Below are 25,661 nucleotides of genomic sequence, written 5' to 3' on the forward strand. Positions count from 1 at the left end.
TCGATTACACTGAAACAGCATGGGAAAAATACACAGATTTCAATAAAGGTCTCTTTCCCTATATAGGTACCGTTACTAATAGTAAGCTGATACGTAGATTAACTAGAACCCTTGAAGCAGTAGTGAATGAAACTATTTCCGCCTTAGGCAATTTAACAGAAGAACAGTCTGCTTTTAACAGACGTTCCATTATCAGATCCAGACTTAACGTTGTATGTAGATGGTTCATGTATGAGAACAAGTACAGGAGAGTTAGTGGCCGCTTATGCAGTCACAACAGACGCTGAAATCATTGAAACAAATTGTATAAATACCTTGTCCGCTCAAGCAGCAGAGCTCGTCGCTCTGACACAAGCCTGTATTCAAGCCACAAATAAAAAAGTCAACATATACACTGATTTACGTCCTGCATATTGTGGTGTGAATGACTGTTCATTATTGTGTTTATTGTATTAAGTTTGTTCAAGACCAAGTATCAGACCAGTTCTCAGTATGCCGCTCTTTTCGAAACTAAGACAGATCACAACTAGAAAAGGGGTACTCGAAGAAGCTGTTCCCATTCCTCCTAGGGACACTCCAGGGTACTTCATGTATCATAAACATGGCCTAGACGCCATATTATTTCTTGATCTATGGGTAGACTACACTAAGGAATTACCAGAAAGTCAGAGGTGGCCCGCAGCTGGGACCTGGGATGCAGATTGCATCGTGAAAGTAGAGGAAGAATTATGGAAAAAGAAAGCTAGACAATCACAGAAAGACGCCATTGAATTATGGCGTAAAGAATCGTATAGACGTACAGAAAAAGCACGTAGACAGGAAGAGAAGAGTAAGGAAAATTCAAATAAAGTCCGAGAAAATCTATTAATTAAAGAAGGTACACGAGTGACATCAGAACAAGTAGACAGACAAAGAAATGCCCTTATGAATGGTATGTATCCCCTTCTGGCCGAGGGATTACCTAAGGCTACTCCGGAGATACCAAAAGACTTGCCACCCCCATTGTTCCCAATAAAAATGCATCCTAAGGGGCATCCTAGAACAGCAGAAGATGTTTTTCTTTCCTCATATTTAGATGAAGCAGCTCCCGAGTATGTTAACCCCGCCCCACATAGACCGTCTGCCGGGGAGGTTCAACGCCAAGACCCTGTATCTGTATCCCTACAGCATCAAATCCTGACACCAGTTCCGGCAAGCACATCTGTTTCCACGTCTGTTCCTACAGCTGCTTCTACAGCTGTGCCCACACCTATAGTTGCTGTATCGCGTTCAACGAATCCTTTCACGCCCGATACCCCAGACGGGGCTACCGGAGGTGCTACCAACATTTTTTCTACGCCACCCAATATAAATAAACTAACTTTTCAAGAGTCAGCACATCCACGTACCCCCAAACTCATAAATGCCCGCACGCTTAAGGAACTTCTTGTAGATTGTAGATATGACCCTGTGCCCGGAAAAGAGGACGAAATGATCATGGCATCATTACGTATCAGACGAGCTGCGGTGTATTTAGGGAAGTTACCAGGAATGACTGTGCATCTAGATAATATATATCATTTTGTCCAAACAGGGCGAGATTCTGAATGTATTAACAGAGCTATGGAATACCAGAAAGTGGAGATACAGGGGGAACTGTTACGTTTCCTCATAAATTGTGTGATCAGAAATCAAGACCGACCGGGGGTAGACCCGGAAGCAATGCAAATTCTTACCAGATGGAGCCAGAATATATCAGAAGGGAGACATGATAAGCAAAAATGTATAATAGCCATGTGTCGAAAGATCCGTAAAGAAATAGAACGCCTACACGAAGAGAGATTAACGGTAGATCAGTTCGAACAAAGCGAGGAGGAAGGATCAGGACTGTCCACAGGACAGTCAGAAACCATAGCCTATGTAGGTAGAGGAAGATCTTGTAATAGTACTAGATGTTTTACTGACCCGACACGTCCGATATGTCCAGATAATAACAGGAATTTCCAAACACCCATAATAAATATAAGGTCCCCCGAGCATTCGTCCCAAGCCGCTGACAAATTACTGCGAGAACGAAGGGGTTATCATTTACTCGATTCTATGGATGAACAAGAATTAGCCAGGTCAGCCGTTCATTGGGTTGACAGTCCCGGAAAATATGGTGATGATACAGTAGCACACACATTTTTGAACCTCACCCCAGATGAACAGCGTTTAGCTGGGATTTATATGATTCAACAACTTCTTATACTTTATCAAAGTCAACATTCCGATCCTGGTCTTCTACCTGATATATTGACTGAATTACTCACAAATAGATGGAGAGGTTCAGGTACTAAGTTAATTAAGGAAATACTAGAATCAAGAAAGCAGTACATTCTTTTTGTATGCCCAGAACATGTCTCACTGCCCATCAAGGAAAGAACGACGTATTACATGGACAGACAGAATCCCTTACGAGAAGTACACCCAATAAAGGGCGAGGACAATCAGTTTAAACGTGTATTTGTATATACGCCCATATCGAAAATAGAATTGTTAGAAATGAAGAAAGTGGTACCCAGTCATGACAAAGACCCAGCGGGTTTCCACCGAGAAATTAAAGACATGTTACTCATGGGAGAGTATACCTATCCCGACATTATGACAATATTAAAGGTATTAATGCCTGCTGGCATTTATGAAAAACTCAAGGAAAAAGAGTGGGAGGTAGGAGACCAAAAGATAGACTGGACAGCATTAGAAAATGAAGAAAAGGCCCGAGGTCCAGGTTCGGGGCTTGGGGATAAAACTAAAGCACTACCAGGTTTACTAGTACAGGTGCTGCCACGTTTATTAACCACGAAAAAGGAAGACTGGGGTGCAATCTCAGCCTGTAAACAAAAGCAAGATGAAGACACTAGTGATTTCTATGCCCGATTCGAAAAATGTTTTGGTATAAATAGTGGTATAAAAGCAAGTAGCGAGTCATACCCACATCTGTTTGTGACAAAATTAGTTGAAAATTCCTTGCCCCAGGTGAAGAATAGAGTATTAAAATTCGAGAGTACCTGGCAAGGTAATACCCCATCACAAATGTTACAAATGTTACAGTACCATTACAATAGAATTAGAGAGGAACAAGAACATGAACAGAAACGCATGAAAGACACAAAAATGAAAATGCTAGTCTCCCAGACAGTTCCAGCTGAAGGTCATAAAAGGGGTACGACACAGTCCGGTGATTCAGCAGGACCTGTAAAAGGGACATGCAACTATTGTAAACAACCAGGTCATTACATACACGATTGCCCAGTCTTGAAGCGTAATATCGCCACAGGTAAAACACAAGAAAGACCACGGCCACCTAGACAGGATCAGAATGAACAAGGAGCACCACAGCATGCACAGTCCATGCCAGCTCCACAACAGTCTATACAGTTTGTGCCAGCCGCACCAGCGTTGCCTGTTGCTGCCACACAAACCACGACACGACAGCTGTACCAGACCGCACAGTATGATTATCCTGATTATCAACGATACGCATGAACCAGCCTAGAGAGGGAAGTTGACTTACCCCTTATCGAACAACTATAAAACGTAGTGAAGTTCCAGGGGCACCCCTCTCAGGCTCACAGAATATTTCCCTTGGTTTTTCAGGAAAACCTATTGTTAATGAAGTATCACAGCCTCTTCCACTTACGATAGGACCCTTAACCCGAACTACAGATTTATTGCTTACTAAATCATGTCCAGAAAACTTGTTAGGTATAAAAACACTGAAAGCTCTAGGAGCTATAATATGTTGTTCTCCGGAAGGAGTAAGATTGTTTTTACGTGATTTCAAAGGTCACTATGTGTCTCGAGACATGGATCCCCGACTACAGACTTTACCTACACATTTATGGGCACAAGGCCCTACTGATGTGGGTTGCATGAATATTACACCATATCGGGTTACATTAAAGGCAGGAGTGGTACTACCACGAATGCGACAATACAAGTTACCACCAGATGCTGTAGTGGCTTTACTGCAAATTATTGACGAGCTCATTGTCCAAGGAGTAGTTGTGGAAACAGACTCCAATGTATGTAATTCCCCGATAATTCCGATTCTTAAACGAACAGATCCAAAGGCTCCGCCAGTATATCGATTGGTTATTGATCTGCGCGAATTGAACAAATGCATTGTGCCACAATTCCCTGTGGTCCCAGATATCTCGTCATTACTGACAGCTATTGATTCCGAAGCAACATTCTTTACTGTAATTGATCTCAAGAATGCCTTTTTCAGCGTCCCAATAGATCCGGAAAGCCAATACTTGTTCGGATTTAGTTTAAATGGACGTAGCTTTAAATTCACACGCGCACCTCAAGGATTTACCGAAAGCCCCAGCATCTATAGCCAAGCACTGAAACGAGAACTCGACAGTATCCACATGCCAGTAAACACTGCCCTGCTTCAATATGTCGATGATCTGCTGATCACCGCTAGAAGCGAACCTGAATGTGAGAAAGCATCACTGACGGTATTACAATTTTTGGCCGAAAAGGGGCACAAGGTGTCCCCTTCTAAGCTGCAATTCTGTGTCCAGCGAGTTGTTTACCTTGGTCACTCGCTGTCCAAGGAGGGAAGGCAGCTTACACCCGACCGCATTCAGTTAATAGCTAACATGCCGATACCCAAGACACAAAAGGAGGTGCGGGCTTTCATAGGCCTCACTTCATATTGTAGGCAGTGGATCCCTCAGTATGCATTTCTAGCAAAACCACTCATTCAATTGACAACACAGGAGGCAGCCACATCGACTGTCCTCCCTTGGACTCAGGAACATACACACGTTTTTGAAAGTTTAAAGAAAGCTTTATGTCAAGCACCTGTCCTAGCAACACCATGTTACAATAAACAGTTTACACTCTTTGTTACAGAACGCGAAGGTACTGCCTTGTCAGTACTCACACAGGAACAAGCAGGATCACACAAACCATGTGCCTATTTTTCTAGTACATTAGATCCCGTAGCTCAGGCTTTGCCTGCATGCCTGAAATCAGTGGCAGCAACAGCCTTAGCAATCAGACAAAGCGATGCCATAGTATTAGGACATCCATTGAAAGTACAAGTACCACATGCAGTAGAGGTTCTTTTGAACCGCACACAAACACAACACTTGACTATAGCACGACTCGCCGGTTACGAATTAACATTGTTTCAGCCACATATAGAAATCAGACGTTGTAGTACATTGAATCCTGCCACACTGTTACCTGTAAATGGAACAGATCCACTTGCACATGATTGTATTGAAGTTATCACTATCACGACGAAACCCAGACAAGATTTAACAGACGTTCCATTATCAGATCCAGACTTAACGTTGTATGTAGATGGTTCATGTATGAGAACAAGTACAGGAGAGTTAGTGGCCGCTTATGCAGTCACAACAGACGCTGAAATCATTGAAACAAATTGTATAAATACCTTGTCCGCTCAAGCAGCAGAGCTCGTCGCTCTGACACAAGCCTGTATTCAAGCCACAAATAAAAAAGTCAACATATACACTGATTCACGTTATGCATTCGGAGTTGTACATGACTTCGGCGTGCTGTGGCGAGAGAGAGGTTATTTAACTTCTCACGGTGCCCACATTCAGCACGGACCCCTCATTCATGCCTTATTAGATGCAATACATCTACCCACTGCAATATCAATTATGAAATGTAAAGCTCATACGAAAGTTACTGATATCATTTCTCAAGGCAATGATCTAGCTGACAGAACAGCTAAACAGACTGCTCAAACTCAAACATCCGACATGACAAAGACAATAGTCCCGACGCCAACACATTGCATGATGGTTAAGGATCCCGCTCTTGACGTAATTGACATACAGACACATGCTACTCCAGACGAAATAAAGAAATGGACCGAATTAGGAGGGATCCAAACGGATCAAGGATGGATGACAAAGGAAAAATCTGTGTGGTTCCTTCCTGATTCAATGGTCCAGGTCATTATTAACACTGTACATAGTCCAGCGCATCTAGGGGAAAAAGCTATGCTAGACAGCATTCAACACATTTGGTTCAACAAACATTTACGAGCAGCAGCTAAACAAAAAGTCCGTACCTGTATGATCTGTTGTCAGTTTAACCCAGGAAAAAGCATTCCCGTAGAACAGGGTGGATTTCAGCCTCCTGATCACCCTTTTGAAATCCTCCAGATGGATTATATCCAGATGGAACGATGTCGAGGATTCAAATATGTTCTCGTAGTTGTCTGTGCTCTTTCCCGTTGGACAGAGGCATACCCGGTTTCAGATTACACTGCCCCGACTACTGCCAAACAGTTAGTTCGAGAATTCTTCCCACGGTACGGTTTACCACGTGTTGTCTACTCAGATAACGGCCAGCCGTTCTCATCCGAACTAATGAAACACGTTTCACTTTTGTTAGGTTATCAGTGGAAGTTCCACTGTGTCCGACACCCCGAGGCAGCAGGCCTCGTGGAAAGACATAATCAAACTCTGAAAATTAGATTGTCCAAAATATGCAGGGAGAAAGGTGTCGACTGGGTAGTAGCGTTACCAGTTGCACTCTTTTACATGAGAATGGTAGCACACTCTCGAACAGGGCTATCCCCGTATGAGGTGATCTTTGGCAGACCACCAAATATGTGGGGGACGCCTATACCACGTAAAATAACTGATATTGACTGTAATATGCTGACAGATTATTTGGCTTCCTTGATGTCTGCACTACAATCTTGTCGTTCACAGGTAGCTGCAGCTTTTCCTGACAACACTGAGGTGAAACCCCATGACGTAGTTCCGGGGGACCTGGTCTTGGTGAGGAACTTTGATCGGAAGTCTCAGCTGGACCCTAGGTGGAGGTCGCCTCAGCTCGTGTTATTAACGACGAGGACAGCCGTGAAGATCGAGGGTCGAAAAGGCTGGGTACATTCAAGTCATATCAAGAAATTTCATGGACTACCATCGGATGTAAATACCACACCTCGTGTGTCTTCATCCATTGACTCAAAACTTCCTTTGGTTGAAATGAGCAATCACGAACAATATAAACTAAAACTCAGGTCTAACCAGTCAGGCAATTTGATTGTTTAAGTCCTCTCCAAGGTGAAGCGGTTGAATTTGTCTCTGACATGTATCCCTTAGACCTGAATAGAGAAAAAACCCGAAAAATGTTGAAACGACATGCATACTGTAAATCACTGCGTAGTCATTGCACAGTGACGTTATTAATTTTGTTTTTCTTAAGTCTTTTAATAATTACTGCAAGTATATTGTTGCACATATGTTATCCTATTTCTAGACATGTTTATAATGTTACTGCTGAACATTCTTTTAGTGAATTACCTCCGCATGAATTGTCATATAGATTTGCGCTGCGCAATAACACTTTTATTAGTATGTTACATCATTCCCATCAGGTTAGCAATGCTACAAATTGTTGGATATGTGGCCGACTCCCTCCCTATCAGAATTATAAAGGAATTCTACCTCTCTTTCCATACCCGTTCACACACAACGGCTCCTGTGGAGCATGGTTTAGTTTAATTAATTCCCTAGATTCGAATTCTGCAGTTTATCAAGACAACTGGGTATGGGGAAATTTGAACTTAGTTTTACTTAAAGTCTGCTACCCCAACAAGGAGGGACTTCCCAAAAGAACAGGAACTGATCTAGAAAATGAAGTATATGGATTAGGTAATTTTACGCTTAATCTTATGATCCTAAATGTCGAATCCGAAGCTACGCCAATTTTATCCGCCATGTCAGTATTCCTAGTAAAAGGTGAATTATGTGTAAGAAAGAATGGTTCTATACATATGGGCCATAGTAGATGCACCACTGTAATAGAATTTAGTGATCAAGGCAAGTCGACATTTAGAGCTTCCCGCCATTCCTATTTTATATGTGGTCAGACCGCATATATACGCCTACCTCTAGATTGGGATGGTACCTGTTATATAGCATTCCTTTTGCCACCTGTTTTCCTAGCTCCTCCCGATTATCACAGAAATACTCAGTTAGTACACAATAGAGAAAGGAGAGATCTCCCAATAGTCGATTACACTGAAACAGCATGGGAAAAATACACAGATTTCAATAAAGGTCTCTTTCCCTATATAGGTACCGTTACTAATAGTAAGCTGATACGTAGATTAACTAGAACCCTTGAAGCAGTAGTGAATGAAACTATTTCCGCCTTAGGCAATTTAACAGAAGAACAGTCTGCTATGCGGATTGTTGTGCTTCAAAATGGTCTTGTCCTTGACGTCATCCTGGCCGATAGGGGCGGAGCTTGTAGGGTCATCGGATCAAGTTGTTGCATTTTCATACCAGAAAATTCGCCATCTGTATATAAAGCCATAACACGCCTTCATAAGATTGTAAGTCATGAAACACCTGAATACAGGCACCTGGACTTGGTCCGGTTGGTTTTGGAGTGTATTATCTACCTTTGGATGGAAGGTCCTATCCTTCCTAGGTATTGGCTTTCTCATACTATTCAGTTGCTGTCTATGCCTACAATGTGGACCAGCGATCTGTGGTCTGTGTGCCACATCGTGTATTCCACCACCAAGATTTCGTTCGTCCCAGAAGAAAAAAGAAGAACAAATGATGCTATATGAACAGATCAATGGATTGATGAAGATTGATATCTCTTGACGGGCAAGTAGGGGACAAGGAGGGAATGTGGAAATATGGATTTTTCTGATCAGTTATGTCCCCTATCTTGGACCCCAACGGTTCCATGTATAAATCACAAGTACATGTATGTTCCCTCCAGTTCCAGTTATGAAGACGCAAATACATGTGCGTCCACCGTTAACATGTCCTCTTTCAGATCCGCCATGAATGGGCCGGATATTCCATTCCTAAGTACGAAAGGCCACCGGCTTTATATGGTTCACTTATGCCATTTTACAGTCCAGGCAAGTAGGCCCTGATTCTGCCATCAAGCTTTCCCTGCCTTCTGCCTCTGAGAGCTCGAGTCTGAGCCTGCATCTGTATCCATGAACTTTGTCCTCATTCTCTGCGCGGCTCACGATGCCTGACATCAGCTTGCTGCCTGCCAAAAAAACTGTATTTCACCTTCGAAATTATCTGCTCCGCTCCCTGCCCAATGCATTCCTGTCTAGTAGTTTAAGTAAACATTCTTCCAGCTACCGAGCAAAGGCCCGGCTTCTCTGTCTTTATGCAAGTAATTCATAGCCCTATTATTATGGAAGACTTTCGCCCTCGCATCTAGTGTAGACACTTAGACGCTTGTACACGCACTAACAGTCAGTATAGTCAGTATAGAATAAGATTCTACTCTAAGAGACCTCTCTTTTGGATAACATAGTTCTTTAAACATAGGATGTTAGATATGATTTGGGATAAGGTTGACTTGACCCTCCAGACATCTGTCGCCACATGTAGAGCTAAATGTCAAGTCCCCTTCACCCCCTAGTCGCACGTCAATCATACGTCATGCTGCTGCGCGCGCATTTCTGCCAAGTATTTCTGCTTCCATTGCGAAATTCCTTCATGGAACCACCCTATTATGACATCACACCTGATGACGTTCTTTAGTCACACCCAGTTACGCCCACTTTTGCTACGCATGTATGTTTTATCTACACTATCAATTGTTACGCCTCTTGCATTTGCTTCAATGTAATGCCTATTGTATAAAAGTGATTACTTATCAATAAAGTATGTACTTCACTTCCTGAACCTCCGTGGTGATGGAACTTGGAGTCAACGATTCGAATCGTCCATTGGAATAAAGCCCATTCCGAACCTCTAATACCACGGATTCTGCCTCTTATTTATTGAGCTATTTTTATTATGTTTCCGTATCAAATTAAGTCCCGGTAATTAAATTATTTACCACAAGCTCCAAAGAACAACAAGAAAATGAGGACTAGAGTCCTATGGGGGCAGCAACAGTGTAGCTAGAGAGTATTCTCATGATCATAGGAAGCTGAACAAGATAGTCCCTCCCTACCAGAGTGGGGATGACATCCACAAATGGATAACTGCACTAGAGAGGTCCTGCAAAGTACAGAGGGTCCCTGAGGAGCAGTGGGCAGCAATCTTGAGGCTCTCCTTTGCTGACAAAGGTAGAGACAAGCTCCTCACTGTTAGAGAAGAGGATGCTGATAATTATTCAGTCCTGAAGAGTTCTCTCATTGGTGGGTTTGGCTTAACCACTGAATAGTACAGGATGAGGTTCAGAGACACCTAGAAGACACAGACTCAGGACTGGGTGGACTTTGTAAATTGTGCTACTAAGGCTCTGGAAGGCTGGTTACTTGGCAGTAAGGTGTGATTTTAAAGGATTATACAATTTAATTATGAGGGAGCAGATCCTTAATAATTGCCCAAATCAGTAGTTGCATCAGTACTTGGTGGATTCTGATCCGACCTCTCCCCAAGAATTGGGAAAGAAGGCAGACAAATGGGTCAGAACCAGGGTGAGGCAGAAAACTCAGAATTTAGGTAGTGACCAAAAGAAGCAAGATGCTAAAACCTCAGATAAGGGTGGGGAGAAGTGTAAAAACCAGAAGTCTTCACAAGGGCGCCAAAAACCTGCATCTGGGGGGGAGTCACAGTCTAACAAAGGAAAAGGCAAAAATAAACCTTGGTGTCATATCTAGGGGTGGGTGGAATTTGCGGAGGTGCCTTCCGCAAAATTCCGCAAAACGGCAAGAAATCTCTGCGAACACGCGGAATTTTGCGTGCTCACAGAGATTTTGCTGCGCCCGTTGAGGTTTAATTTTTGTGACAGGAGCATCGTGGCAGAATGAATCCTGCCCTGATATTTATCAAAGAAGAGGCCACCGTTTTGTGCCATACCTCTACTCAACTGGAGAACGTTCTACTGGCTAATCGGTAAGTGCTACCTCGTTGGGTAAATGTATATTGCTTTCTCTACAATACAGCTGTGCAAAGGGCCAGTAGAGTTGTCGCCAGTGACCATATGTGTCTGTAACTGCGGAATTTTTCTAAGCTCAATTTTTCTGTTACTTTTCATTGTCGTTGTTCACATGCACTCTTTATTTTGCAAATATTTGGACACCGACCTTGCCCTGCTGGGTTTTCAGTGAAAATCAACGTTTTGCTAGTACTCGGCCACACTGAGAATTTAAACTGGCGAAGCAATAAAAATCCTGTTACGAGCCCGATAACAATGAGTGACACATGGGAATGCTGCCTGCACCCCACTATCTGTGAGGGATCCTGAGCTGCATGGGCGTTACAGCCCTCCCAGGTTTATGAAAAGAAGCCCAAGCATACCAGGCAACGCACTTTAACAAAAAATCATTTAGCATTAGATGAAAAATACACACAGCGCCGAAATCCAAAAAGTACATTCACAGACGTCACGTGCCACGTATCAGTTACTGGAATAGCCCTATATTTCACACAGTTCTGCCCTTGACGCACAGTTGGCTCGGGGCTTGGCATTTCATGCAGCAGAGTATCGGCGACTATCCAGGCTTGGCAGTTTACCAGAGGTGATAAGGAATCCGGCGGCAACCTTATAGAAGCGTGCGCTGATGAAGGGCACAGCACACACCAGCAGGAGACCTCCGGCGAGACAGGCAGCAACAGCCAGCACAATGAACGCCGTCCAGAATCCTCTGTACACTGTTCAAGTGAAAATAACACCACACTGTGATTAAACGGGAGTAAAACGGCATACTCTGATCATTTTTCATTCGTCGACTGCTGTAGAGTGCAGGCCTACTAATAGCTGTAGCAAATGTGTATGGGGCTGTCAGATTGGATTTATTTACCAAGAAGTTGCCACCGTTTTGTGCCATACCTCTACTCAACTGCAGTACTTTCTACTGGCCTCATGCCTCCGAATTGCGTTCCGCCGCGGATCGCGGAAGTTTTGACATTATCACGTTCAGCGGGGAACGCGGAAATGCCAACATTTCGCAAGTTCCACGAGCTGAACCGAATTTGCCTCCCACCCTTAGTCACATCTGTAAAGAGAAGACACATTGGACAAAAGATGCTGCTTGTCCTAGGGCCAAGGAATCCACTCCAGCCACTACTGCCCCTAAGGCAACTGTTCCCCCTAGTTCAGCTCAAAGTCGTCGTACTCAGAACAAGGGTATAGTAGGGTTAACCCTGGGATCAGAGATGGACTCTGGCCTAGTCAGAATTCCAACTCAGGCTGTTTTGGTCTGTGATGGAGGCATGGATATGGCCTCCTTATTTGTCAGTCCCAGTAATCAGGGCAAGTACAGACAACAGCCTTTAATCAATGGTAAGGAGGCCATGGCATACAGGGACACAGGTGCAAGTGTCACCATGGTGACAAAAGAACTTGTGGGCCCTGACCAGATCATACTTGGTGAGATGTACCAAGTGACCAATGAAAGCAATGTCAGAACAGACAATTCCTTGGCAGTTGTGAATTTCACCTGGGGAGGGGTAACTGGCCCTAAGAAGATTGTGGTAAGTGCAGATCTCCCTGTAGAATGCTTATTGTGCAATGATTTGGAGACTTCAGCATGGGCTGAAGTGGAACTCAGGACTCATGCAGAAATGCTGGGCATCCCTCCAAATGTGTTTGCCATGACAAGGTCACAGGCACAAATGTCTTCCACTGAACAGGTCCTGGATCCTGAAAAGATGGACCAGGTGTCTTCCAAGAGAAGGAGCAGAAGGGGTGAGGCAGTGTCTTCCCCTCTGCCTCAGAGTGAGGATCAGTCTCTTGAGGGAGATGATCTCAGTCCCTGTGAAGGAACTGTCTCAGAGGAACTTGAACCTGACCAGGTTGAGTTCTTAGGGACAAGGTGCCCTTCCAGGGCAAATCGGAGCCAGGAGCAACTGAGCTGCCCCTCTCTTGAACCCCTCAGGCAGCAAGCTGCTGCTGAGGCTGCTGGGAGTGCCAGTGGGTCCCACAGGATCTACTGTGATGATAAACTCTTATACTCAGAGAGTGGAGACCCCAAGCCTGGTGCTACCAGGAGGTTGGTTATACCTCTGAAGTTTAGAGGCTTCCTATTAACACTGGCACATGACATCCCATTAGCAGGACACGTAGGCCAAAGTAAGACTTGGGACAGGCTTGTCCCTCACTTTCACTGGCCTCACATGTCTGAGGACACAAAGGAGTTTCGTCGCTCCTGTATCACCTGTCAAGCCAGTGGCAAGGCAGGTGGTACTACAAAGCCCCCCCTGATACCACTACCTGTGGTGGGGGTTCCCTTAGAGAGGATTGGGATTGACATTGTTGGTTCCATGGATCCTCCAACTGCATCTGGGCACAGATTTATACTAGTGGTGGTGGGCCATGCCATTAGGTATCCATAGACAATTCCCCTTAGGACTACCACAGCTCCTGATGTGGCTAAAGGTCTCCTGGGAATCTTTTCCAGAGTGGGTTTCCCTTAGGAGGTAGTATCAGACAGAGGTGCAACTTCATGTCTGTTTACCTGACTGCTATGTGGAAGGAGTGTGGAGTGAATTACAAATTCACCACACCCTATCCACCACAATGAATGGGTTAGTTGAGAGATTCAACAAAACCCTCAAGGGCATGATCAAAGGTCTCCCTGAAAAGCTTAGGCTCATATGGGACATCCTTTTGCCCTGCCTCCTCTTTGCCTACAGAGAGGTTCCTCAGAAGGAGGATGGTTACAGCCCTTTTGAACTTTTGTTTGGACATCCAGTTAGGGGTCCCTTATGTTTGGTTAAGGAGAGATGGAAGTTACCTCTCAAACCACCTGAACAGGACATAGTGGACTATGTACTTAGTCTTGGCTCCCGGATGGCTGAGTACACAAGGAAGGCTTTCAAAAACCTTGAGGCTAGCCAGGAATTGCAAAAGGCCTGGCATGACAAAAAGGCAGTTTTGACTGTATATCAGCCAGGACAGAAGGTGTGGGTGTTGGAGCCTGTGGCCCCAGAAGCTCTCCAAGACAAGTGGAGTGTGCCCCATAACATTCTTGAGCAAAAGGGAGAGGTTAGCTACCTGGTGGAACTTGGTACTCCCAGGAGCCCCCATAGGGTGCTTCATGTCAACAGACTGAAACCTTATGTTGACAGGGCAGACATGGGCTTGCTCATGGCTACTGATGAGGGACAGGAGGAAGAGAGTGATCCACTCCCAGACCTGCTCTCTCATAACCCTGATGATGGCTCAGTTGATGGTGTAGCCTCGGCAGGCAGCCTCACTGCCCAGCAGCAAACTGACTTATTGTAGGAAAGTCCTCAATCAGTACAGACATATGTTTTCACTGACTCCAAGTCAGACTACCTGGTGTAAACATGAAGTGGATACTGGGGACAGGCTGCCTGTGAAGCATAAGATCTACAGGCAACCTGACCATGTCAGGGACTGTATCAGGACTGAAGTCCAGAAGATGTTGGAACTGGGAGTGATTGAGCCCTCAGATAGCCCTTGGGCTAGTCCAGTAGTCTTAGTGCCCAAACCTCACGCCAAAGATGGCAAGAGAGAGATGAGGTTTCGTGTTGACTACAGGGGACTCAATGCAGTCACTAGGACTGATGCTCATCCAATTCCTAGGGCAGATGAACTAATTGATACTTTGGCCTCAGCCAAGTTCTTAAGTACATTTGACCTAACAGCTGGTTACTGTCAGATCAGACTAGCTGATGATGCAAAACCTAAGACAAATGCAAAAACAACAGTTGATGGACAGAATGCAGAACAATGTCATACATTCACCCCAGTACAGAGATCTGGGCATAAAACCATCATTTTGTTGCTCACCATGCCATTCCAGTTTGAACCCAGCCATATGCAAATCAGTCTTGACCCTGTGCCTCATGGGAACAGTCCAGCCCAAACTGCCAAACCAGGTCCTCCCTGGACTGAAAACAAGCATCCTAGGACCGGTTTCGGGGTTTCACCCCTCTTCAACCAGGATAGCTTGATTCCAGTGGCATCGAGAGCACGGGACTCACGTCTGAGCATACCCGTCCCACTCGGGGTGACAAATGCAAAAACAACAGTTGATGGACAGAATGCAGAACAATGTCATACATTCACCCCAGTACAGAGATCTGGGCCTAAATCCATCTTTTTTTTGCTCACCATGCCATTCCAGTTTGACCCCAGCCATATGCAAATCAGTCTTGACCCTGTGCCTCATGGGAACAATCCAGCCCGAACTGCCAAGCTAGGTCCTCCCTGGACTGAAAACAAGCATCCTAGCACCGGTTTCGGGGTTTCACCCCTCTTCAACCAGGATAGCAACTGGTCCAGGGAAGACATGGCTTGGCAGTTCTGGCTGGACTGTTCCCATGAGGCACAGGGTCAGACTGATTTGCATATGGCCATGTCTGAACTGGGGTGGTGGAGTAAGCTAAAAAATGATGATGGATTAAACCCAGATCAGTTGACTGGGGGTGAGTGTTTGTTTTGCTCAAGCGCTCCGTCCATCATCCCCTTTGGTATCGCTTTGTTTGCCCTAAGTTGGCAGGGTATGCCCAGACATGGTTCCCTTGCTCACTTTGCCACTGGATTCAAGATAGCCTGGCTGATGAGGGTTATGAACCCGAAACCGGTCCCAGGATGCTTGTTTCCGGTCCAGGGAAGACATGGCTATGCAGTTCAGGCTGGACTGTTCCCATGAGGCACAGGGTCAGACTGATTTGCATATGGCCATGTCTGAACTGGGGTGGTGGAGTGAGCTAAAGAATGATGATGGATTAAACCCAGATCAGTTGACTGGGGGTGAGTGTTTGATTTGCTCAAGAGCTCTGTCCATCATCCCCTTTGGGATCACAAAGCCAAAGACAGCATTTTCATCCCTAGTGGGCACTACCAATTTGTGGTGCTGCCCTTTAGCTTGAAGAATGCACCTGCCACATTTCAAAGGCTGGTAAATAAAGTTCTCACAGGTCTGGATGCCTATAGTGCAGCTTATCTAGATGATATTGCTGTCTTTCGATCCACTTGGGAGGATCACCTGGTCCACCTGAGAAATGTTCTGGTGGCCCTGCAAAAGGCAGGCCACAAAGTGCTAGATGGGGCAGAGTAAGGTTGTGTACCTAGGCCACCTTGTAGATGGAGGCCAGGTTCAACAATTGCAGAGCAAAATCCAAAGCATCAGGGATTGGGTTGCTCCAACTACCCAGACTCAGGTCAGATATTTTTTGGGCCTGACTGGGTACTACAGGAGGTTTGTTAAAGGATATGGCTCCACAGTGACCCCTTTGAATGACTTAACTTCCAAGAAAATGCCTAAGAAAGTTCAGTGGACAGTCAGCTGTCAAAAGGCATTTGACGACCTGAAGCAAGCCATGTGCACTGCTCCCATTCTGCAAAATCCTGACTATTCCAGACAATTCATTGTTCATACAGATGCATCTGAGTTGGGGGTAGGGGCTGTACTGTCACAGTTGAATGATGAAGGTCAAGATCAGCCAGTAGCTTTCTTTAGCAGAAGGCTGACCCCTAGAGAGAAACGTTGGTCAGCTATAGAGAGGGAGGCCTTTGCTGTGGTTTGGAAGAAGTTGAGGGCCATACTTGTTTGGTACTCACTTTATTGTTCAGACAGACCATAAGCCCCTCTTATGGCTAAAACAGATGAAGGGTCAACACCCCAAACTTTTGAGGTGGTCCATTTCCCTACAGGGGATAGACTATACAGTGGAACATAGACCTGGGAGTAACCATGATAATGCAGATGGACTCTCCAGATATTTCCACTTAGAACATGAAGACTCAACTGGTCAAGGTTAATTTATTGTCCTTGCGCTTGGGGGGTTGTATAGGAAAGTAGGATCTGCTTCCTATGGTTACCCCTTCTTTTTGCTGATGTCATACTGTTTTTGGCCTAGTCTGACTGGGATCCTGCTATTCAGGGACCCATCCTAGCTGCTTTCTCCCTTAAATTGCTATGTATTTATTTTAGGTACACTCCATATTGGATTCTGGGGTACCCTTATCAGTCCCTAGTATATGGTACACCATGTACCCAGGGCATAGGTACCTTAGAGGCCTCCCATGGGCTGAAGCATGCATTATGCCACCCCTGAGAGGACATTCAAATTGACACTACCAGCCTGCTATCACCACCTAATTAAGATATAGGTTAACTATATCTATCTAAATCACTACACTTAAAGTTCAGTTCAGTCCAAAAAGCTTTTATTCGGTTTGTATGAATACAACCATATAAGCTAAACAATAAAATACAATGAAATATTATACCACATAATCTTAAACAGTTTAAAAAAGTTAGGTTATTCCTGAACCGGCCCTAGTATCTCGCAGGGAATGGTGGTACACTAATCATAAATACATCAATAAATAAACAAGTATTACATCAATTAAGGATAAAATCAAACATATGTCAATACTACATATATGAAAATACTCGATAAACATTAATTTTCAACAGAGTAGAAGGCTCCACCTCACTATAATAAAGTGACCTGTGCATAAGTGCAGAATAAGTGTTAATGTTGTAGTATTACATCAATTTGAGAATAAAGTAAAATAAAATAAAATCAGACATATGTCAGTACTACATATATTAAAGTGCTCAAAAGACATTGATTTTCATCATCGTAGAGAGCTCTCCCTTGCTATAATAAAGTGACTTATGCATAAGTGCAGATTAGGCCATAACAAAACACAATTTCACATTATTCATATAATTATAGATTTCCTAGCAGCTCTACATTCCAAAATAAATAGTGCGACATGGAAGCAACCATCTGGACTCTGAAGAGACCATAATCATTTTGTGGCGTCTGCTGTTAAACGAATATTATATTTTAAAAGGATAGGATTCAGATAAAATTTCCTTAAAAATACATAAAATTTACAAAATAACAAAAAAAGACAACAGCTTTGTTTGGAGACATTGTCACAAGGGCACTTTAGATTAGAGCCTGCCCCAATTACGGGGGAGGATACAAGATGGTGTGCAATGCCCAACCTTAAACGCACTAGTACAAATCGATGCGATTGTCTAGTCACGTCCACCAAATATGTCTGGAGTCCACTCTTAAGGTTTAACTGCCTGTAAAATACAGAGGACTTTTGGGTCCTAAGCAATTTATTTCTTTCTTCCGCCCTGTAAAGCAAAAATGAATCTTGTATTTCTTTTTTGGAGAACGGTATTATATAATCTGAATCTTTAGAAATAGTAAAATCAAATAATATGTTATACCAGAAGATAATATAGTTCAACCACGGAATGCGGGAATAATGGTCTAACTTAAGGCAGTCTTTAATTACGGACTGTGTAAACACAGTTTCCTTTTTGTGCCAAATTGAACGCCATAATAATAAAGGGCGTAAGGCAGCCAGATCTGATATATATTTGAGACCAGTTTCTTGATGTATTAGGTCAATTGATGCTGAGGCCGGGACACATAGCAGTCGTTTAAGGAAATTATTTTCATTTGTTTGGAGTTGGGCCGTAGAGGAATAACCCCATAATCCAGCTCCATACAAGGCTGAAGAGACACATCTTGCGTTATATATAGTTACCATATCTTTTATTCTACGGTCCCCTATTTTTGCAGCAAAACAAAAAATACCATTGATATTTCTAATCACTTTATGTCTAATATTTTCTTGCTCATTAATCCATTTACCATTTCCATCAAAGCTAATGCCTAAATAGCAAAAGGTCTCAACAGCTTGAATCTTTGAGCCTTCTAAAAAGAAAGACCGCGGTGACTTTAATTTCTTACCACATATCATGGTATATGTCTTTAGTTTATTAATCAACAATTTCCTGCCGTTAATAAAATCAGTAAAAGCATCAATAAAGTGTTGAAGACCCAAAGAGGTACGTGAAATTAAAACAGCATCGTCCGCATATAACAATACAGACACAACAGTATTATCTATTTTGGGGGCATCTGCCGGGATATTATTTAAAACCAAGGCTATTTGATTAATAAAAAGGGAAAATAAGAAAGGTGCCAGTACACACCCTTGTCTGATACCTCTTCGCACATCAAAGAACGGGGTTCGCTCACCAGTAGACCCATATCGTACGCTGCAGGAAAGTTTCTCGTAAACCCTTGCTAAAAAGAACACAATCTCCTTTGGTGCCCCCAATTCGAGCAATACTGACCAAAGGAGCGAGTGGTCCACTAAGTCAAACGCACTACTCAGGTCTGCGAAGCACAAAAACAGGTTTCCCCCTTTCACCACTGTGTATTTATTAATAAGTAGGTCCAGATTTAAACATTGTTCGATGGTCCCTAGGCCCTTCCTAAAACCATATTGAACTGGGGTCAATATTTTTTAGTCTTTGGCCCATGTTTCCAGTCTTTTTAAAAGCACCCTACTCATCACTTTTATTGAGGAGTCCAGTAGTGATATTGGGCGATAGTCACATGCTTCAGAGCGCAAACCCTTTTTATAAAGGGGGACAATTAATGATTTGGCCCATGATGTTGGGAAATTCCCCATAGCAGCAATATTAAAAATTCTTGTAAGGATTGGTGCCCAATGGTCCATTTTGTCCTTATATAAGTCAATCGGAACACCGTCCGGTCCTGGTGCCTTGCCCCCTTTACTGTTTACCATCCCTTCACACACCTCCTCGACACTAATTGTTAGTGCTAATGTAGGCCATGTAAAATCATTGGGTAAAAAGGAATTTTAAAAAACCTTATCCGGATTAAAAATGTTAGAAAAGTGTTCAATCCATTCCGTGCAATTAACATAAGACGTCAGTTCGGGAATATGATCATCCTTTAAAAAAGGGCTATTTACAATTTCCCAGAAAAGTTTTGTATTATTGGTTTCACTTGCCATACTTAATTTGTCCCAGGCATCTGATCTCATCACCTTTTTGTGGGCCAGAACAGCTTGTTTATAATCAGTTCGCAACTTACGGACAAATATTTGATTACGGGGCTTAGAACTTAATGCTGATTTTAATTTAAATAATATCTCGGTACATTCAGAATCAAACCACTTCTTTCCATCTTGTTTCAAACCTTTAGTTTTTCTAGTTAAAATGTTCCTACTCACATTATTTATATTAGAAAATTCCATACATAACATTTCGGGGGTAGCCTCTTCACTGAGACAATAATTAATACTGTCTCTGCATGTACTGACCACGTCCAATTGTATCTTATGTGGGTCCACGCCATCCCACTTAATTCTCTTACCATTCGGCCTAATAGGGAGGATATCTAAGATTGTATGAGCAGTATTAGTCAATCTGTTGCCCCAGGCCAACAGGACTATAGAGATACTATTGTGGTCACTAACCACCTGTTCTGATATCCAGAGGTTCGTATATGGACTATTCTTCGAGAATAAGATATGGTCTATATTACTATTTGCTTCCCTACCAGTGAATGTTGGGCATTTGATATGGCCCTTTCTCATAGTACAATCTAACAGCTCAAGATCGAATTTTGCCATTAATGTATTAAGGGTCATACCATATTCACAATGTGGAAAATGTAGCATATCATCCTTAGTCCCCACTGCGATCGTATAGGTCTTCATATAGCCACATGAGTTAGTATATATAGCAGGGCACGCTTGAATATTAAAGTCCCCTGCCCACAAAAAAAACGCCAGTTTATTTGAAATATTCAGTACCCTGTCTATCTCCTTTTCCAGTGGATCTAAAGAGGCTCCCCTATCTTTATGAAAGTTGTTATTATAGTGATTAATTAGCACCAAATCCTTACCCTTTGGGAACGATAGTCGCAAAACTTGACTATGATTACCAATAAATGAATAGGTTACAATTTTACATCCAATCAATTTGGTGGAAATAAGCATCAGTAATCCACCCTTTGCTCTACCTATTAGGGAGGGTGTAGCATTTAAACAATATGATGTATAGCCTTCGACTGTGACATAGTCTGTGCTCCATGTTTCTTGTAAGCACATTATATCGCTACCGGAAGTGATAAAATCTTGCCAAAAAGGCGTACCTAATTTTTTCCCGAGACCTGCGATATTCCATGTTGTCAGTGTATACCCTTCTTGTGTTATTGCTCCTTTAGCATTATTAGGGTTTGTGGGCACATCCACACTCGTTAAAGGCTCTACAGATGTACTAGTTGTTAAAATACCAGTCTCATTAATAACCAATGTCTTACTCATCATAATGGGATCCGTAAGTAAAGAATGGGTATTACTTATTTCACTTTGCCTTGTTGATAAATTAGAGCTCACCATCCTCCCCAAGTCAGTGGTCCCCGCTATATTTGTGTGTCAATCATTGTCCTCCATTTGGGTCAAACACTGAAACCTATTATATAGTGGTAAAGGGGATCGCACTGGATGGGTTACCGATATTGTGGGCAACCAGTTGTTACTAGAATGGTAGGCCATATGATTAATGACAGGGTTATTTACCAACAAATGTCTATAAAAATAGGCAAGTGGCAATAAAGTTGTGTTAAATTCCCGGCAAGAAGGTGGAGGGGCCCTAAGTAAAGTTTTATGGGCCCAGACCGGTGACCTAAAATGAACTATGATACAGTCCCCGTCAAATGTTTTTATTGTGGGACCTATCCAACCCACTCTTTGTGTAAGTATAATCTGATCTGCACCTAATATTGAAAAACCACAATTTTTAGTTAACCAATGAAGGGTTTTATTTTTGAGGGTTTCGTTAGTTTCAAATTGCCCTTCCCGTAATCTGGGAACATTACAAAGAACTGTGACATATGCTCCACATTCTGGTGGTAAATTCATCACAGGTGGTACGGTGTTACTTTTAAAATCTTCTGGGTGACGTATGCCCTTTATCTGGTCTGTTGTTTGGCCCCTTTGTTTCCCATTGCCTTCCATTAAAGTAACACCATTTTCCATCAATGCTTTATCCTTTTCTTCACGTCTTCCACCATCGATGGGACGACTACGATTATTACTGATGGTTTTCGGTAAATTATTTGGAGCTATACGTTGTGTAACTGTTTCCCTTGACTTATCCTTGGCACCCTCAGTCGTATATGAGACAGATTCAGACACAACCTTATTTAGAGTGGCTTCAGATGGGGGGCGACTGATAAGACTTGAGTAGACTTAGTTGGGTAGGGAATTTGCGTTATATGTTGTTCAATAAAAATTACCCTAGCTTCAATAACATTGATTTTCTCCCAAATTGGCCCTAGGAGTGTTGATAACAGCGTCTCCATTCTTTCCCAAAAACCCTCTTCGCTGACCTCATTCTTATTTCCATTAAGCTGAACATCGATAACACTTGACTGATCTTCACATAGTTCCCCCTTTCGGCCCAACGGATTCGGTGCCGTTTTATGATGTATTCTGCTGCCTTTACCCCTATGTTTATGTACAGGCTGCTCCTTATTGATGTGCTTTTGTTTACTTTTGGCTTTTTGCCCTCTAGTTCTAACAGACGAGATTTCAGCATTTGTCCTGTCCGTACATATAGTGTTAGTCAGCAATTCGGTATTATTACCATCTAAGTCCGTTGTATCATTAATAAGATGGAGTTCTTTACTTAAATCCTGCTCCTGCAATACTGGTGTGGAAGAAAGTCTGCTTACCAGGGGGGACAAATCCGAGTGCAAGATGTGGTGATTGTTAAATGTCTCAGGATTTTTATCTGCACCTGGAAGTCCGGCGTATGATGTCATTAGCATAGAGTCAAAGGAATTGGCCATTACTGTAGATGAATTAGCAGGTAATAAAGGTGGGGCTGAGCCAATAGGAAGCGAGAGGCGTCTTTCCGTGTTCTCTATCGCTGTGGCAACTACCCCAATAGTCTTTTGTAGCATCCTGTCTATGGCTGTTAGACTTGGAAGAGGGTTATTTGTAGATTTGTTCTGCCTGGTGTTAGGACGGGATAGTTCAGGGGCATTTTTCCCCATTTCGACTATCTACACCAACAATATCTCAGTAACAATAACTAATATAATTAGGATGATCGTTAACCAAACCCATAGTCACCTCAGCGTTATTTTCCAGAAATAGGCTGCTCTTATCTCCACATCGGGCACACGTACAATGACCAGCCAAGGGGGGAGGCCCAGCCCTGCCTCTACCTGCCCCGGACGGCCACAGGCGGCCTGCCCTTTGCCCGGGCTTAGCCCGCGCGCGGTCCCGTGACGCGGGGACTGGCCTTCCGTTAAATGCGCCTCCGGGCGCGGAAACAATGTTAGCGGCTTGCCTGCCGCAGAGGAGCCTGGGATCTGTGGTCCCCACCTCCACTCCGCGGCCGCGCTTGCTGGAACTGCGGCGGCGGGAGGCGGGAACAGGCAGGCAAACGGGTGGCAGAAATGAGGAGGTCAGTGACTCTGAAGCTTCGTATTCCCCCAAAGTGTTTTGCAAAGCGCCCGCTCTGCCGGGACTGGCCTTCCGTTAAATGCGCCTCCGGGCGTTGAAACAACGTTCGCGGCTTGCCTGCCGCAGAGGAGCCTGGGATCTGTGGTCCCCACCTCCACTCCGCGGCCGCGCGTGCTGGAACTGCGGCGGCGGGAGGCGGGAACAGGCAGGCAAACGGGTGGCAGAAATGAGGAGGTCAGTGACTCTGAAGCTTCATATTCCCCCAAAGTGTTTTGCAAAGCGCCCGCTCTGCCGGGACTTGTCTTCCGTTAAATGCGCCTCCGGGCGCGGAAACAACGTTCGCGGCTTGCCTGCCGCAGAGGAGCCTGAGATCTGTGGTCCCCACCTCCACTCCGCGGCCGCGCTTGCTGGAACTGCGGCGGCGGGAACAGGCAGGCAAACGGGTGACAGAAATGAGGAGGTCAGTGACTCTGAAGCTTCGTATTCCCCCAAAGTGTTTTGCAAAGCGCCCCACTTAAATACCAATCAGTCCCCCCTATGGCAGGCTGTAAAAATCCTGAAGGCAGGGTGCCTGGTTTTGTGTGAGAGGGTGCCCCTGCATGAGCAGAGCCCCTCTGCAGCCTTCGGAGACCATTCTCCAGGGTTGTCTGTGATGCAGCCAGACATATATGTTTACGTGAATTATAACCTCACGGTAAAAGCTAACTTTTAAAACGGCTGCTTAGAAACATGTTGTGTTTGTGTCAAACACCTTGGAATCATACCTCCCCGCCAGTAACTGGTGTGGGAGGTATGATTCCACCCTCCTAGAGGGACTTATGTGGATCACCGGTATACCCGGTACCAGCTTTCTCGAACCTGAGCACAACAAAATGGATGTTACCAGCCACAGATGCGACTCTGCAGTCCTGCTGCTGAGCCAAGCTCGAGCAGAGGAAGGCCTGACAATGTGACCACCTCCAGACAGGCTTTAGTGTATTGGGGCTGGGTGGGTGCACTCTGAGTGCCAGAAAGTCTGCAATGGGGACACATTTGATGTCCCCATGCATTGTCTGGCCCAAACCAGTTGCAGGAGCCATTCCCTCCAGCTCTGGCACAAAACTGGACAAAGGACATGATTGTAGCCACCACTCTGTACTGACACTCCCCTAGGAGGGTCCCGAGAGTTAGTCCAACCCCTTCCCTGGGTATAAAGTGGGAAACCTGATTACAGGACTTTGGATTTTACCTGGACTAAACTCTGCAACAGAAACCAAGTACTTCGATGGTCTACACTTTGCTGGATGACAGAAGAATCTCCCTTGGAGGAAAGGAGTTACTCCCCTGTAAGACAGGCACCTAGACGCATCTGACTAGTTTGCATCTCCAGAGCTCCTGAGGACTCTGCAACACGGGAGGTGGGTTCCCAAGCATCCCTGAAGTCGATCTGCTCTCTCAGCAATCCTGAGACCAGTATCCCTCGTGGGGACCATGCAACCCGAACCCCTGTGCACCGGGTACTTTTGCAACAGCATATGCTTTTTGGCGATCCTTGAGGCTGTGCTTTGGACTACGTGTAGTCCTGACCCGAGCAGTATATCCACTGAAGATCTCTGGCCTCCACTCCACGAGTGCTCTGTGGGCTGGTATTTTGTGATTCAGCTCGAGGTCGCTTCGCAATCCCTGGCCCGTTGGCCTGTGGGTCCTGGCGAGGGTCACTTTGATTTTCCTTGGACGTCCCTGGTTGCTCCAGATGTACCCTGACTCCTCATAGCTTGGAGAGTCTCCTGGACCTTGCTGGTCCTCACCGTAACCTGTTTCCTCTGCCCCGTGGGTTGCCTTGGCCAAGGATTGTTGGTGTTCAATCCGGACACTGACCGTCTGCCTGCGTGGGTTGCCTTGGCCAAGGCTTGTTGGTGTTCAATCTGGACGCTGACCCCTTAGTTCTCGACATCCTTCATGGGACAGCTCACCTCCGGACTTTGGTTGTCGTCGACGTCTCCTGATCCCCGTGGCTGCAGAGTCAAGTCAAGGATTGAAGAGGAATTAATTCCCCAACTTAAAACGCGCCACAGGGCGTGTTTGCAGACATGTCACCTCAGGCCCCGCCCCCTTCCTTCACCATTGTGCAAACGCGCCCTGTGGCGCGCTTTAAGTTGAGGAATTAATTCCCCTTCAATCTTGAGGGTCCCTGGGGGCCAACTAGCCCACCAGGTACATCCAGTATGCGCCAGGGAGCTGCGTTGCAGAGAGGTGTTCAGAGGCCACGCCCCTTTTTACACCTCTCTGCAACGCAGATCTGTGGCGCTTACTGGAGGTACCTAGTGGGCTAGTTTGACCCTAGGGACCCTCAGGATTCAAGGGGACTCAATCTCCCAACTTAAAATGCGCCATGGGGAGACGGGGCTTGAGGTGACATGTGCAAACAAGCCCTGTGGTGCGTTTTAAATTGGGGGAAAAATCCC

This window comes from Triturus cristatus, chromosome 7 (assembly GCF_964204655.1).
Source record: "Triturus cristatus chromosome 7, aTriCri1.1, whole genome shotgun sequence".
In the NCBI taxonomy this organism is placed as follows: Eukaryota; Metazoa; Chordata; class Amphibia; order Caudata; family Salamandridae; genus Triturus; species Triturus cristatus.